Source organism: Canis lupus, chromosome 25, assembly GCF_048164855.1.
Source record: "Canis lupus baileyi chromosome 25, mCanLup2.hap1, whole genome shotgun sequence".
Lineage (NCBI taxonomy): Eukaryota > Metazoa > Chordata > Mammalia > Carnivora > Canidae > Canis > Canis lupus.
Genome location: NC_132862.1, coordinates 10,827,132 through 10,840,043, shown reverse-complemented (window position 1 = coordinate 10,840,043; position 12,912 = coordinate 10,827,132). Strand labels below are relative to the sequence as shown.

Here is a 12,912-nt window from a genome sequence, read left to right as displayed (position 1 = left end):
GTGTGTTTACACACATTTCACATCTCTTTTATTCTACTAATCCTATTCTGATCTCATTGTCTCAGTTCCTTTATCTTAATTCTATTTCTGTATTTCTTTATCAGTAATTTTGATGTTTCTTCCCACTCTGATTGGACCTAAGAATAATGCATCTGACCTCCAGTTTCTCCAGGTCTCTTTATTTCCATGTGCTATTATCTTTCCACTACATGTACTCTACAAAATCTAACTTTAAATCAATGTTACATGCCTTATTATTTTTTCTTATGCATAGACACAGATAAAGAACTGAATGTAACTATGCAAATTGGAACCTCTACAAATTCAGAGCATCAACATGACTCTTGCTGCCTGGCAATCATGTAGCTTGTGTCTTATCAACAACCATTCTCAGTCTTCTTAATAGCTCTCTACATTTATTGTGTTCACTTATTGATTTTTTTTTCTTACCAAGCATTATTGAATGTCCTTTCAAGAGTAGGAGATAAAGAGATGAAAAAAACATAGTTCCTTGTTTCAATGAATATACAGTCATACTTCATACAATATTTGTAAAGTGTTTGGAATAGTTTCAGGCACATAGTAAAAACAATTAATGTTTGTTAAAATAGTGCATACAATATAGTCATTACTGTAATTCAGTAAAAGGAGAAACTTAGGGGTGAAATAATTCAGTTTGTATCTTCTTGGAGTGTGTGGTGCTTGTGAACTTTCCAGTTGGAGATGGCTATTTATAGGCAGTTAGAAAAATAGTTCTAGAGCCTGGGATTTAAGATTGGATTTAAGATAAAAATACTAGAATCCTGAAAAGGTTAAGTCATAGTTAAGTCTTTGATAAGATCATCAAAAGAAAAAAAAGACTGAAATGAGAAACGACTTAAGGTTAAAGGCCTGGAGATATTAACATTTCAGTTCAAAGAGAGGGTCTTCCAGAGGAACCAAACAAATAGTCCCCAAAAAGATGGGTAGAGACAAACCTTGAGAGACTCCCAACTGAGAAACAAAGGTTGCGGGGGGGGGGGGGGGGGGGGGGGGGGGGGGGGGCGGGGAGTGTCACTGGGTGACAGGCATTAAGGAGAGCACAAGAGGAGATGAGCACTGGGTGTTATACTATATGTTGGCAAATTGAATTTAAATTAAAAAAAAAAAAAAGATGAGTCAGAAAGGTAGAAAGACTTTACAACAGGACTGGCTCCTTTGCATCACTAAATGCTTAGGTCAAAGTTCCCCTTTCCAAGGAGGTCTTATCACATCATCAAAAATAATACACACACACAAAAATATAATAATACACACACACTTCCCAAATCACTCTATTCCATGTCCTGCATTCATTTGTTTCATGGCACTTTCCATGTTTGAAATGATCCCAGTATTGATTTACTCATTTAAAGCCTGTCTTTCCTAGCTGAAAGGTGAGCTCTTTCAAAGGCAGGGATGTTACCTATTTCATTAACTGTCTCCCGGAAGCATAATGCTTTTGCTCTTAGTAGACACTACATGAGTATGTGTGGAATTAATGACATGACGAGGAAGGAGGGAGGGAGGGAAAGGAAACCCAAATGGAGCAGCCGCTACTTGACAGAAGCTATGGTTACCATATGGGTTCACAGCACTAGTGTGGTCAAATATTTTAATTTGTTGAAAGAAGCCAGAAGTCCAGATATTTACCATATTTCGTTGTTTCTAAAATATATCTTCTCACACTTTAACAACTCAGAAGTCAGGATGTGTTTTATAAATGATTGACATCTTAGATTCAATGAAATTAGGGATATGAAAGTTTTGTTTTAAAAATCATAAAATGAAAAAAGAAAAACAAAACAAAATAAAAATAAAAATCACAAAATGCTGTTTGGGTCAAGCAAAACACCGTTGTCTTGATTAACAGTTCCCAATGGGATCTCTGACTCAGAAGCTTTCTTATACCACTGCCCTGCATCCCTCTAGTCTCTTTTTTTTTTTTTTTAATGCCTCCCTACGATGAAAATGCTAAAACATGAACATTGGGCAGAGTGGCACAGTCATTATCATGGTAGTTTACTTAACAGTCATATTAAACAAAAGCAAACAACAACTCATTATTCTTTGACAGCATGTAGTATGTGCACAATGTTACATATTGCATATATGCGGATGCTTGGTCTTTTACTTTGGTTCTGATCATGAAGAAAAATTGGAGGATAGAAAAAAATAGAAAGAAGAAAGGAAAATATCACCAAGCTACCTTTGTCTGGCATCACATCTTTGGCTGGCAAATACGGTCCTAGTTTATCCGGTCTATTTTCTGTTGAGGATTTTATAAACTATCTCTTTATAGCCTTTACCAGATGTTTAAAAAACTACATAAATCTAAAAAATTTACAAGTTGTCTATGCTAAGAAAATGAATAATGGGAAGAAAGAGTTAAAATGCATTTTAGATATTCCAAGACTTAAAGAGGAAAGTCTAAAATCTACATGATTCTCATTTTACTTAGGACAAGGACACCCAAGAAATGTAATTTACTGTCAGAGGAAAGAACTATTTCTTCTTCCTTGCTTCTCTCTTCACACTGAGGTCTTTTTTCAGTAGGAAATACTAGTTGAGCTCTAGCTGATGTATTGTGCTTAGAAAAGAAATGCAAAATGACTGTTATTACCTTCTTAAATACAGGCAACAGCTTTATATCTCCACTTAATATGAAAGAATAAACTGTTTTAACTGTCATTTTGATCTCATGATGTGTTTAATAAAAAGCATGTAACAGTAAATGGTAGTGTTTGGTTCATGTGTTGACATAAATCAATTTATAAACTCTAGGTTACATTTAATGAGTATTTTACATTTCGCAAATAGCACACCGAGAACAGTTCAAACATTACCGCTTTTTATTTCATCACATTAATGTCAACAATGAACTTTGATGTTCTATGATGTTAAATCACCTCTAAGGCCTTAACTTATCATAGAACCATCTAGAAACCCACTTATATATAGAAGTTAAGCGAATAAATCTGAGAATGATTTATTGACTAGGCATGTCAACTTTGTAAAAAAAATGCAGAAGAATATAATAAGTAAAGATTAACATGAAGTAGTTCATATATATATTTTAAACATAAATACATTTCTTTAGGAAGTAGAATTTTAAAGAATGATTTTATGTCTTAGAAAAGTGCAACTTTTCAAATAGTTATATTTTAGGCAATATTTTTAATGTAAATGTGGAAGATGATATTGGATTAAGCATTTTCGTTTATTAATTTTTATGAGCTCCCTACACATGGTATCTAGACAATGAAAGGAGATTTTCAGGGATAAATGGGAGCTATATTATATGGCAAAAAGAAATTAGACAAGACTAGGACTTTAGATAATGGATTACAGAATCTATATTTAATAAAGCATGAAGTTTAGATTATGCAATTTGAACATGTCTGAATTCAGTTCGCATTTGGTGTGTGACCTTCAACAAGACACACACTTTTCTCAGACTCAACCGTTCTCACCTACAAAAGGAAGATAATACTATTTAGTTCACAGGGTTATTTTGAGCTTGACTGAAATAACAGTGTGATCAATTGGTACTTGGTTAGCACACAGTTAAAAACTAATTGATTGCTGTGGCTTAGTAATTTGTCTAACAAGAAGTACGTAGAGTTTTCTTTTTTGTGAAGGATGAATAGAATAAAGGCTTTTATTCTGAAGAGTTCAGAACTGAAGGAGAGAAGATGTAAATAAATAATCACAGCAAAATATACAGAAATATGGACAAGGTAAGGGGCCATATAGGACACCAACCAGCCTTGAGTCATCAAAGCCATTTGAGGGAGCACCATTTATACCAGGGCCTTAAAAGAGATGAAAAGTTTGTCTGATACTTAAGAAAAGATGAAAACACTCATGTGGATCCAAAGGAGGTCGTGGGGGATCTTTCCAATGCGACAATATGTGGAGGGCCTAAACTCATAAGCCCTATGTAAAAGGTGAATAATAATTTTTTTTAAGATTTTATTTATTTATTTATTCATGAGAGAGAGAGAGAGGCAGAGACACAGGCAGAGGGAGAAGCAGGCTCCATGCCAGGAGCCCAATGCGGTACTTCATCCCGGGTCTCTGGGATCACAACCTGGGCAGAAGGCGGCGCTAAACCACTGAGCCACCCAGGCTGCCCAAAAGGTGAATAATTCAAAAAATTAGGGCCTCCTGAGGTTAATCATTACCAGGTCCCATTATTAAGTAGTATATTTCTTTTACAAAGCAGTAGTATAGGAATCAAGTCGGCATTTATCGAGCACCTACTATCTAGAGGCTATGATCTCAGAATATAATGATGAGCAAACCGTACAGTTCCTGCCCTTGGGAACCTTAAAGTATAGTAAGGGAAATCAATATCAATTTGAATCAAACAATTCTAACATCTTCAAAGAAGTTCTTGGTGCTAGAAGAATGGCCTACATTGATTTGACCTAATAGAAGGTGCTGTGGACCTGAGATCTAAAGTGTGAGTAATGGTTAAGCATAAAGGAGAGTCTATCTGCAGATTGAGGTATAGAGGCCCTACTGAAGAAAGAACAGGTATGTAGGAACTGGTTGGAGTGAAAATTATGACAGACCATAATGGAAATAAACAAAGAACAACTACATGAGAACAAGCAAAGGCTATTTATTCCAAGTTTGCCATAGCAAGAGAGTTAGCTACTGTCATTGGTGTCTTGGCAGAGACTCAAAGGCAGGCACAGGAGAAAGCTTTATAATGGAAAAAAGGGAAGGCTTCAGGTGTGCTCTCATTGGGGTTTGATGACATGGGGAAGTGGGAGGCAGGCTAATTAGAAATGGAGTATCCTATGTGATTGATTAGGAATGTGTATTTGGCTTTCTTGGGTTGGTCCCAAGTTGGGAGTAGGGGCAAACATTAGGGAAATTAAATCAGTTATTAATTAAGTCTGGGCCATTTGGGGCCAATTGTTGCAGGGGTTATTGTTTGGCTTCCTGGACTAGTAGCTATAGATAATAATCCAATATTCTACAAGTCTGCCTTCTACTTGGGCTGGTTACAGTAGATAATGGATTAGTTTCCTGGGCTGATGACTAAAGATTGTGGGTCAGAGTTCTATTTTTATATGTGATTTGGCCATTATCTGTATATTAATTCTATTCTATCTATGCATATCAATATGGATATCATCTATGAACCAAATGAAGTAAATATGATACAATTAGCCTTGCTTGAGTATGTGACCTTACTGATATCGAGCAACTCAAAAACTTAAAACATCAGGAAACAAGGAAATCTTTTGAGTCCTATAGTTCCATCCTGACAAAGCAGATCAAAAATGTAAGAACATATGGTACTTATTACCCAGGAAGAGCAAACATGTTTAAAACAAAAACACTTATTTCTTTTGATTACTCTGTTCCTTACAAATTAGTTTAACAAAAAGTTGAGGAAAAACTTTTTTTTAAAATACAGTATATAAGGGCCTGAGAAAAACATATAATTAGTCTCTCCTGCCCTAAATTTAATTCCATTTATAAAGTTTATTCCTACACAGAGTAATAATTTCTGAAATATTGTGTGCCTATTTTAAAGCTTACAACTTTGTTCCACACTCCTACTCCAGATCCAACAGCACAAAAATTTTTAGATTGCTGTTGAGTTCTAACACCTCTGGAATGAAAAAAATTAAACAGTAATTTTAGATATTTCTTTTGGATGGTTTTGTACCTTGAATTATTTCTTTCCCTCAGGGTAGGCTTTGCTGATGTCTCTCCTTTAGCCTTCCTCCTACCTTTTCTCCCTAGGGCTCTTCGATACCTGTTTTCCAGCATTGGGAGGGGCTCTCTAATCCCTTAGCGGTGGGGTTACATTCATAAGGAACTATCTGTCTCATGAATGGCTTCTTTCAGAAACCTCTTTTTCTAAAGAAGATTTGGGAGGTTCTATAAATTGGATTGTTTACTTTTTAATTTTTTTTTTCTTAAGAACTGAATATATTTGAAATTTTTAACAAGGACATTATTTGGATTTTAGCCAGCTAAAATCTAAATTCCATCCAAAAAAATTGAAATGATTAGCATGGAAAGATCATTATAAAACTCATACAAACATATAATTAAAAATGAAAATCGATTTTCTAACATTCATTATGAGTTTGGTCTCGTTGGGTGGTAATTGAAGAAATTCAGAGTTTCTCAAGCCTGAGCTATTTGAGGTACTTACTTTCTAATGATGTTCTTGCTGTTTCTGGGTGTGACACGTCATCACTACCATGGTAAGAATGAATTCCAGAAAAACTCTAGGTTGGCACCAACATAATTAGGTTTGAGATCCACAAGGAACAATTCTCAGTGCCAGGTACATGAATTAGCATAGGTACTATTCTTTCCTCAGCTCTAGAGAATGATTCTGTGTTCTCCCATTGGAAAAACTCCTAAAGAAACATGTTTTGTCTTTTTTGATTCTTCTTTCTGTAACAGCTTACAAAATTTATTCAAGGGCCGCAAGTAGGCATCAAATCTAAGCTCCACCATGTAAATATTATATTTTTTAGGACATAATTGGCAATTTCTTACTTCTCCTCCCTGTCCTTCAACCTCACACCAGTTAAATCTATATACCCTCATGTGTATTCACATTTTTTCAATTTTCTTAAATAAAAGGAAGTTTCCCTTCTCTATTCAAAGGCCAACTCTTTACCATGTGAACAAGTTCCCACCACCTCTGTCATCAGGAACCTCACTTCATTGCTGATTTTTTTTTCATTGCTGATTTTTAACTAATGCTTCCTCAACCTCTCCCTATAAAGGATCCTTTCCATGAGCACTTGAAAATTAGTGCTTCCCATATTTATTTATTTTTTTTAATCAGTCCTGGACCTACATGACTCCTACTTACTCTATTTCACTTCATAACCAAATTTTAAAAGGCATTTTTTTCATTCACTCAAATATAATTTTATTGAGTGTGTGCTTTGTACTAAGTACTATTTAATATTATGTGCCAGGTACTACTCAAAGATCTGTGAGAAAAACTCACAATAAAAAGGAAATGTTGAGAAATGCAACAAGGTGAATAGAGGACAGTAGTTGATAGTTGATTTCAACTGTAATTTAAATAGGGTGGTCTAGCAAAGCCTCATTGAAAGGAAATTTCTTACATTCTTATTTCTGTTTTGAGTTTTCTGTTTTCTAATATTTTGCTGAAACACAAGGGTTGAGGGTTCAATGATACATATTCCCCACTTTATGACATAATATCATTGGTGGTCCTTCCACTGCTCATGGTTTAATTTCATTTCATGTTCTTTTCAGCTACACTGAAAACAGATACTCTGATGTGTTTGGGATGTTTCCTTAGACATGTGTTTGTATGTATAGGTGGAGGGAAGAGGGGAAAAACAGGGGAGGGAAGAAGGGAGAATTAGTATACAGAATAGTTGCTTTGTGTTCTCATTTCAAATTTTGCTTTGGCATTCTATTTCTAAAATGTGTTATAAATTATTGCATATTATATGTAAACATGTGTATAGTTTAAAGAATAATAACATAATGAATATCCATGAATCCACTATTTGGTTTAAGAAATAGAGAATTATAAGGAATTAGAAATCCCTACATAGCTCTTCTCAGATTCATCCCTTTTCCCCTCAACAGAGGAATCCACTACTCTGCAGTTTATATCAGTAAGTCTCTTACTTGTCTTTACAGACTTGGACAAACCTGTTAATATATGAAATATATTGTACAGTTTTGCCTGTTTTTGAAATTTAAGTGGAAACAAAGACATTAATCTTGTTTCACTTGCTTCTTTTGTGGTTCTAGTGTTTAAAGTAGTAAACTTTTTTTAAATATTTATTTATTTATGTATTATTTGTGATAGAGAGAGAAAGAGGCAGAGACACAGGAGGAGGGAGAAGCAGGCTCCATGCCGGAACCCGACGCGGGACTCGATCCTGTGACTCCACGATCACGCCCTGGGCCAAAGGTAGGTGCTAAACCGCTGAGCTACCCAGGGATCCCCAATAGTAAACTTTTTATCAATATTTTTACTTGGTTCTAGTACATAAAATTTTTATTTACATTTACTTATCATGTATTTTAACTTCCCTTGAGTTCTTTATATGTTTTAAAACTTTCCAAATGTATGGCATTTTCCTAATTTTGGTTTCTGTGGTCATTGATTTCTTAATTATACTAAGATTAGAAAATAAGTTCTGTGCGATATTAATCTTTTAAAATTTGGTAATGCTATCTTAATAGCTAAACACAATTTTCATAAGTTCCACGTATATTTGAAAATATTGAGCACACTGGAGCAACTAACTAAATAAAGCAAATATTAATGGACATAAAGAAATAAATTGAGAGTAATACAATAGTAGAGTACTTTAACACCCCACTTACATCAATGTATGGATCATCCAGAGAGAAAATCAATAAGGAACCAATGCCTTTGAATGACACATTGGACCAGATGGATATGAAATATATACACAGAACATTCTATCCCAAAACAATACACATTTTTTTCAAGAACACATGGAACATTCTTCAGAACAGATCACATATTAGGCCACTAAAAAAAGATCTAAATAATGTCGTAAATAAATTTATGACTGAAATCATACCATATATCATTTTCGATCACAATGGTATGAAACTAGAAATAAATTACAAGAAAAAAACTGGAAAAAAATGCAAACGTGGAGACTACACAATATGACACTAAACAACCATTGAGTCAAAAAAATCAAAGAGGAAATTTAAAAAATACATGAAGACAAATGAAAATGAAAACACAGTGGTCCAAAATCTTTGGGACACGGCCAAAATAGTTCTATATTTCAATACAGGCTTACCTCAAGAAACAGGAAAAACACTTAAAAAATAATCTAACCTCACATCTAAAGAAATTAGAAAAAGAAGAACAAACAAAGTCCAAGGTGAGTAGAGGAAAGGAAATAATAATGATCAGGACAGAAATAAATGACATAGAGAAAAAAAAAAGTAGAGAAAAATCAATGAAACCAAGAGCTGGTTGTTTGAAAAAAATAAATAAATAAAATTGATAAACCCTTAGATTCATAAAAAAGATATATATAGAGAGAAAGAAAGGCCCCAAATAAAATTAAAAATGAGAGAGGAGAAATAAAAACTGACACCACAGAAATACAAAGGACTTTAAGATAATACTAAAAAAAAAAAAAATAGATGCCAACAAACTGTACAACCTAGAAGAAATGGATAAATTCCTAGAAATGTACAATCTTTCAAAACTGAACCAGGAAGAAATAGAAAGTCTGAACAGACTCATTACAAGAAACTGAATCAGTAATTTCAAAACTATCAACAAATAAAGCCCAGGTCCAGGGGGATTTACAGGAGAATTTTATCAGACATTTACAGAAGAGTTAATAACTATTCTCCTCAAACTATTAAAAAAAAAAAAAAGGAAGAGAAAGAAAAGCTTCCAAATACATTCTACATCATTACCTTGATACCGAAGCTAGACAAAGATAGAACAAAAAAGGAAACTATAAGCCAAAATCCCCAAAGAACATAGATGCAGAAATCTTCAACAAGATATTAGCAGACCACATACAACAATACAATAAGATGATTCATCACAAATCAGGTAGGATTTATTTCCGGGATGCAAGGATAGGTCAATATTCACAAATCAACCTCATATACAACATCAACAAAACAAAGGATTAAAATCATATGATCATCTCAATCAATGAGAAAGAGCATTTGACAAGATTCAACATCCATTCATGATGAAAACTCTCAACAAAATGGAGTTAGAGGGAATATACCTCAACATAATAAAGGCCAAATGTAAAGAATTTGCATCTAACATAATCCTCAATGGTGAAAAACTGAGAGTTTTCCCTCTAAGGTCAGGAACAAGACAAAGATATCCACTCTTGCTACTTTTATTCAACATATTACTGGAAGTCCTAGCCATAGCAATAAAAGAAATAAGAGACAGCAATATTGGTACAGAAAAAGTGAAACTGTCACCATTTGCAGATGACATGATATTATACATAGAAAATCCTAAAGACTCCACCAAAAAACTATTGATAAATTCAGTAAAGTGGTAAGATACAAAATACCCAGAAATCAGTAGCATTTCTATATGCTAATAAAAAGGTAACAAAGAAAAATTTAAAAACCCTGCTATATATAATTGATTCAAAAAGAATAAAACATTTAAGAATAAACTAAGTCAAAGAGTTGAAAGATCTATACTCCAAAAACTATAAAACACTGATGAAAGAAATTGAAGATGATACTAACAAATGGAAAGATAATCCATGCTCATGGATTAGAAAAATTAATATTGTCAAAATGACAATATTACCCAAAGCAATCTACAGATCTATTAAAATACCAACTGCATTTTTCACAGAACTAAAACAAATAATACTAAAATTTATTTAGTCTTCTAGGAACCACAGAAGATCCCAAATAGCCAAAGCAATCCCGAAAAAGAACAAAGCTAGAGATATCACAATCTCAGATTTCAAGATCTACTACAAAGCTGTAGAAATCAAAACAGTATGGTACTGGCACAAAAATAGGCACATAAATCAAGAGAACAGAATGGAGACTCCAGAAATAATTATATGGTGAATTAATCTATGACAAAGGAAGCAAGAATATACAATGGGGAAAAGATAGACTTTTCCATTAATGGTGCCAGGAAAACTGGACTACTTTCTAAGACCATACACGAAAATAAACTCAAAATGGATTAAAGACCTAAATGTGAGATCTACAACCACAAGAGACATAGACAGTAAGTTCTCTAACATCAGCCATAGCAACATTTTTCTAGATAGGTCTCCTCAGGCAAGTGAAACAAAAGGAAAATTAAACTATTGGGACTACATCAAAATAAAAAGCTTTTGCATAGCAAAGGAAACCATCAACAAAACAGAAAGACAACCTACAGAATAGAAGATATTTGCAAATGAAAAATCCAATAAAGGATTAATATCCAAAGTATGTAAAGAACCTATACAACTCAAATCAATAACAAGAACCATCTGATTTAAAAATAGACAAGGGATCTAAATAGGCATTTTTCCAAAGAAGACATCCAGATGGCCAACAGACATGAAAAAACTCTTGATACCATTAATCATTATGGAAGTGCAAATCAAAACCACAATGAGATATCATCTTATACAGAAAGGGGTTAAAATAAAAATTACAAGAAATGACAAGTAGTTATGAGGATGTGAAGAAGGAACCCTTGTGCTCTGTTGGGGTAGAAGATAAATTTGTACAGCCACTATAGAAAGCAGTATCAAGATTCCTCACAGAAAAAAAAAAAAAAGATTCCTCACAGAGTTAAAAATAGAAATACCATATGATCCAGTAATTCCAGTAAAGCCAATAATTCCAGATCAAAGAAAATGAAAACAGGAATTCAGAAAGACATGTGCTATGTTTACTGCAGTGTTATTTACAATAGCCAAGGTATAGAAGCAACTTAAGTGTCCATCAATAGACAAAGAAAATGTCACACACACACACTGCAATATTATGCAGCCATAAAAAAGGATGAGATTGTGCCATTTGAGACAACAAGGATGGACCTAAGGTATAATGCTAATTGAAATAAATAACATTGAGAAAGACAAATACCATATGATTCCACTCATAAGTAGAATTTACAAAAAAAAAAAAACAACCCACATGAATAAATAAACAAAATGCTGAATTAGACCTATAAATACAGAGAACAAATTGATGGTTACCAGATGAGAGGGAGTAGGGGACTGGGAAAAATGGGTGAAGAAAATAGGGAGATACGGGCCTCCGGTTATGGAGTGAATAAGTCACAGGAATAAAAGACACGACTCAAGGGATATGGTCAATGATCCTGTAATAGTGATGTAACAGGATAGAGGGCAGCTGCACTTGTGGTGAACATACCATAATACATAAACGTGTCAGATCACTAGGTCATACACCTGAAACTAATGTAACATTGTGTGTCAAGTATACTCAAAAAATAAAGTTGATTTTATAAAAAACAAAGAATGAGTGAATCCCAATTGTTAGCTTGTATCACCATCTTCCAAAGCTTTTCTTTCTATCCCGTTTCATTTTCCATAAATTAAGCAGTATTACTATTGTTTTATGATTTACCTACATATTTACCAATATCTTTAGGTTTGTTTTTTTTTTTTTTTGCATTCCAATACACTATTTGGGATTTTTTTTTTAGCTTGAACTCCTCATTTATAATTGCTTTCATGAAAATCTGTTGGTTTTCATTGATGTGATTAAGAAGTTGGTCATCAATATAACTGCTATTCTTTTATGACCTTGCCTTTTTTGTTTCAGTTTTACTATGATTTTTTATGAAATAAATTTACTTTTATTACCTAAGTTTCACTGGGCTCCTGTGTTGCAGTGTTGATGACTTTCAATAATTCTGGAAAATCTTCAACCATTATCTGTACAGATATGACTACTGCTTCCTGTTATCTCATTCTGGATCTTCAATAAAATGTATGTTAACCTTGTTATTTTATTATCTTCAACTCTTAGGTTCTTGTAATTTTATATCAACATTTCTACTTGGTTTTATGAACAATTTCTTCAAGCATAATTTCCAATTTTCTATATCAAATATAACTAGCTCTTCATTGGTTATTTTACTTTACCATTATATCTTCTCAAATTCCTAGAATTTTGGGGGGTTTTGGTTTGTTTGTTTTCATTTTTGAGTCATCCTATCTTGCTTCTCTTTTTTTTTTTTCTATCTTGCTTCTCTTTAATTTCTGCAAACAGATTAGGTAAATTTGTTTCTCATGATTTCAATATTTTATATTTGAGAGTCAGATATTCCTTGCCTTTTTCATTGTCTTTCACTTAATGATTTCCATCTGTTTTATGATTTTT

At 33.4% G+C, this 12,912-nt stretch overlaps 2 long non-coding RNA genes across 7 annotated transcripts in view; one reads left to right on the top strand and one right to left on the bottom strand.

The window, feature by feature from the left end:
- LOC140617250 (uncharacterized) overlaps positions 1–12,912 on the bottom strand; it is a 132,093-nt gene that overhangs the window by 91,056 nt on the left and 28,125 nt on the right. The gene's annotated exons all lie outside the window — the stretch shown is intronic.
- LOC140617249 (uncharacterized) overlaps positions 1–12,912 on the top strand; it is a 326,911-nt gene that overhangs the window by 310,962 nt on the left and 3,037 nt on the right. For 5 of the 6 annotated variants that reach the window (XR_012017475.1, XR_012017474.1, XR_012017472.1 and 2 more), the window contains 2 exons: positions 7,865–7,969; positions 12,422–12,519. This is a non-coding gene — a long non-coding RNA (uncharacterized lncRNA). The remainder of the gene's footprint in view (positions 1–7,864; positions 7,970–12,421; positions 12,520–12,912) is intronic. The other variant, XR_012017471.1, reaches the window with a different exon arrangement.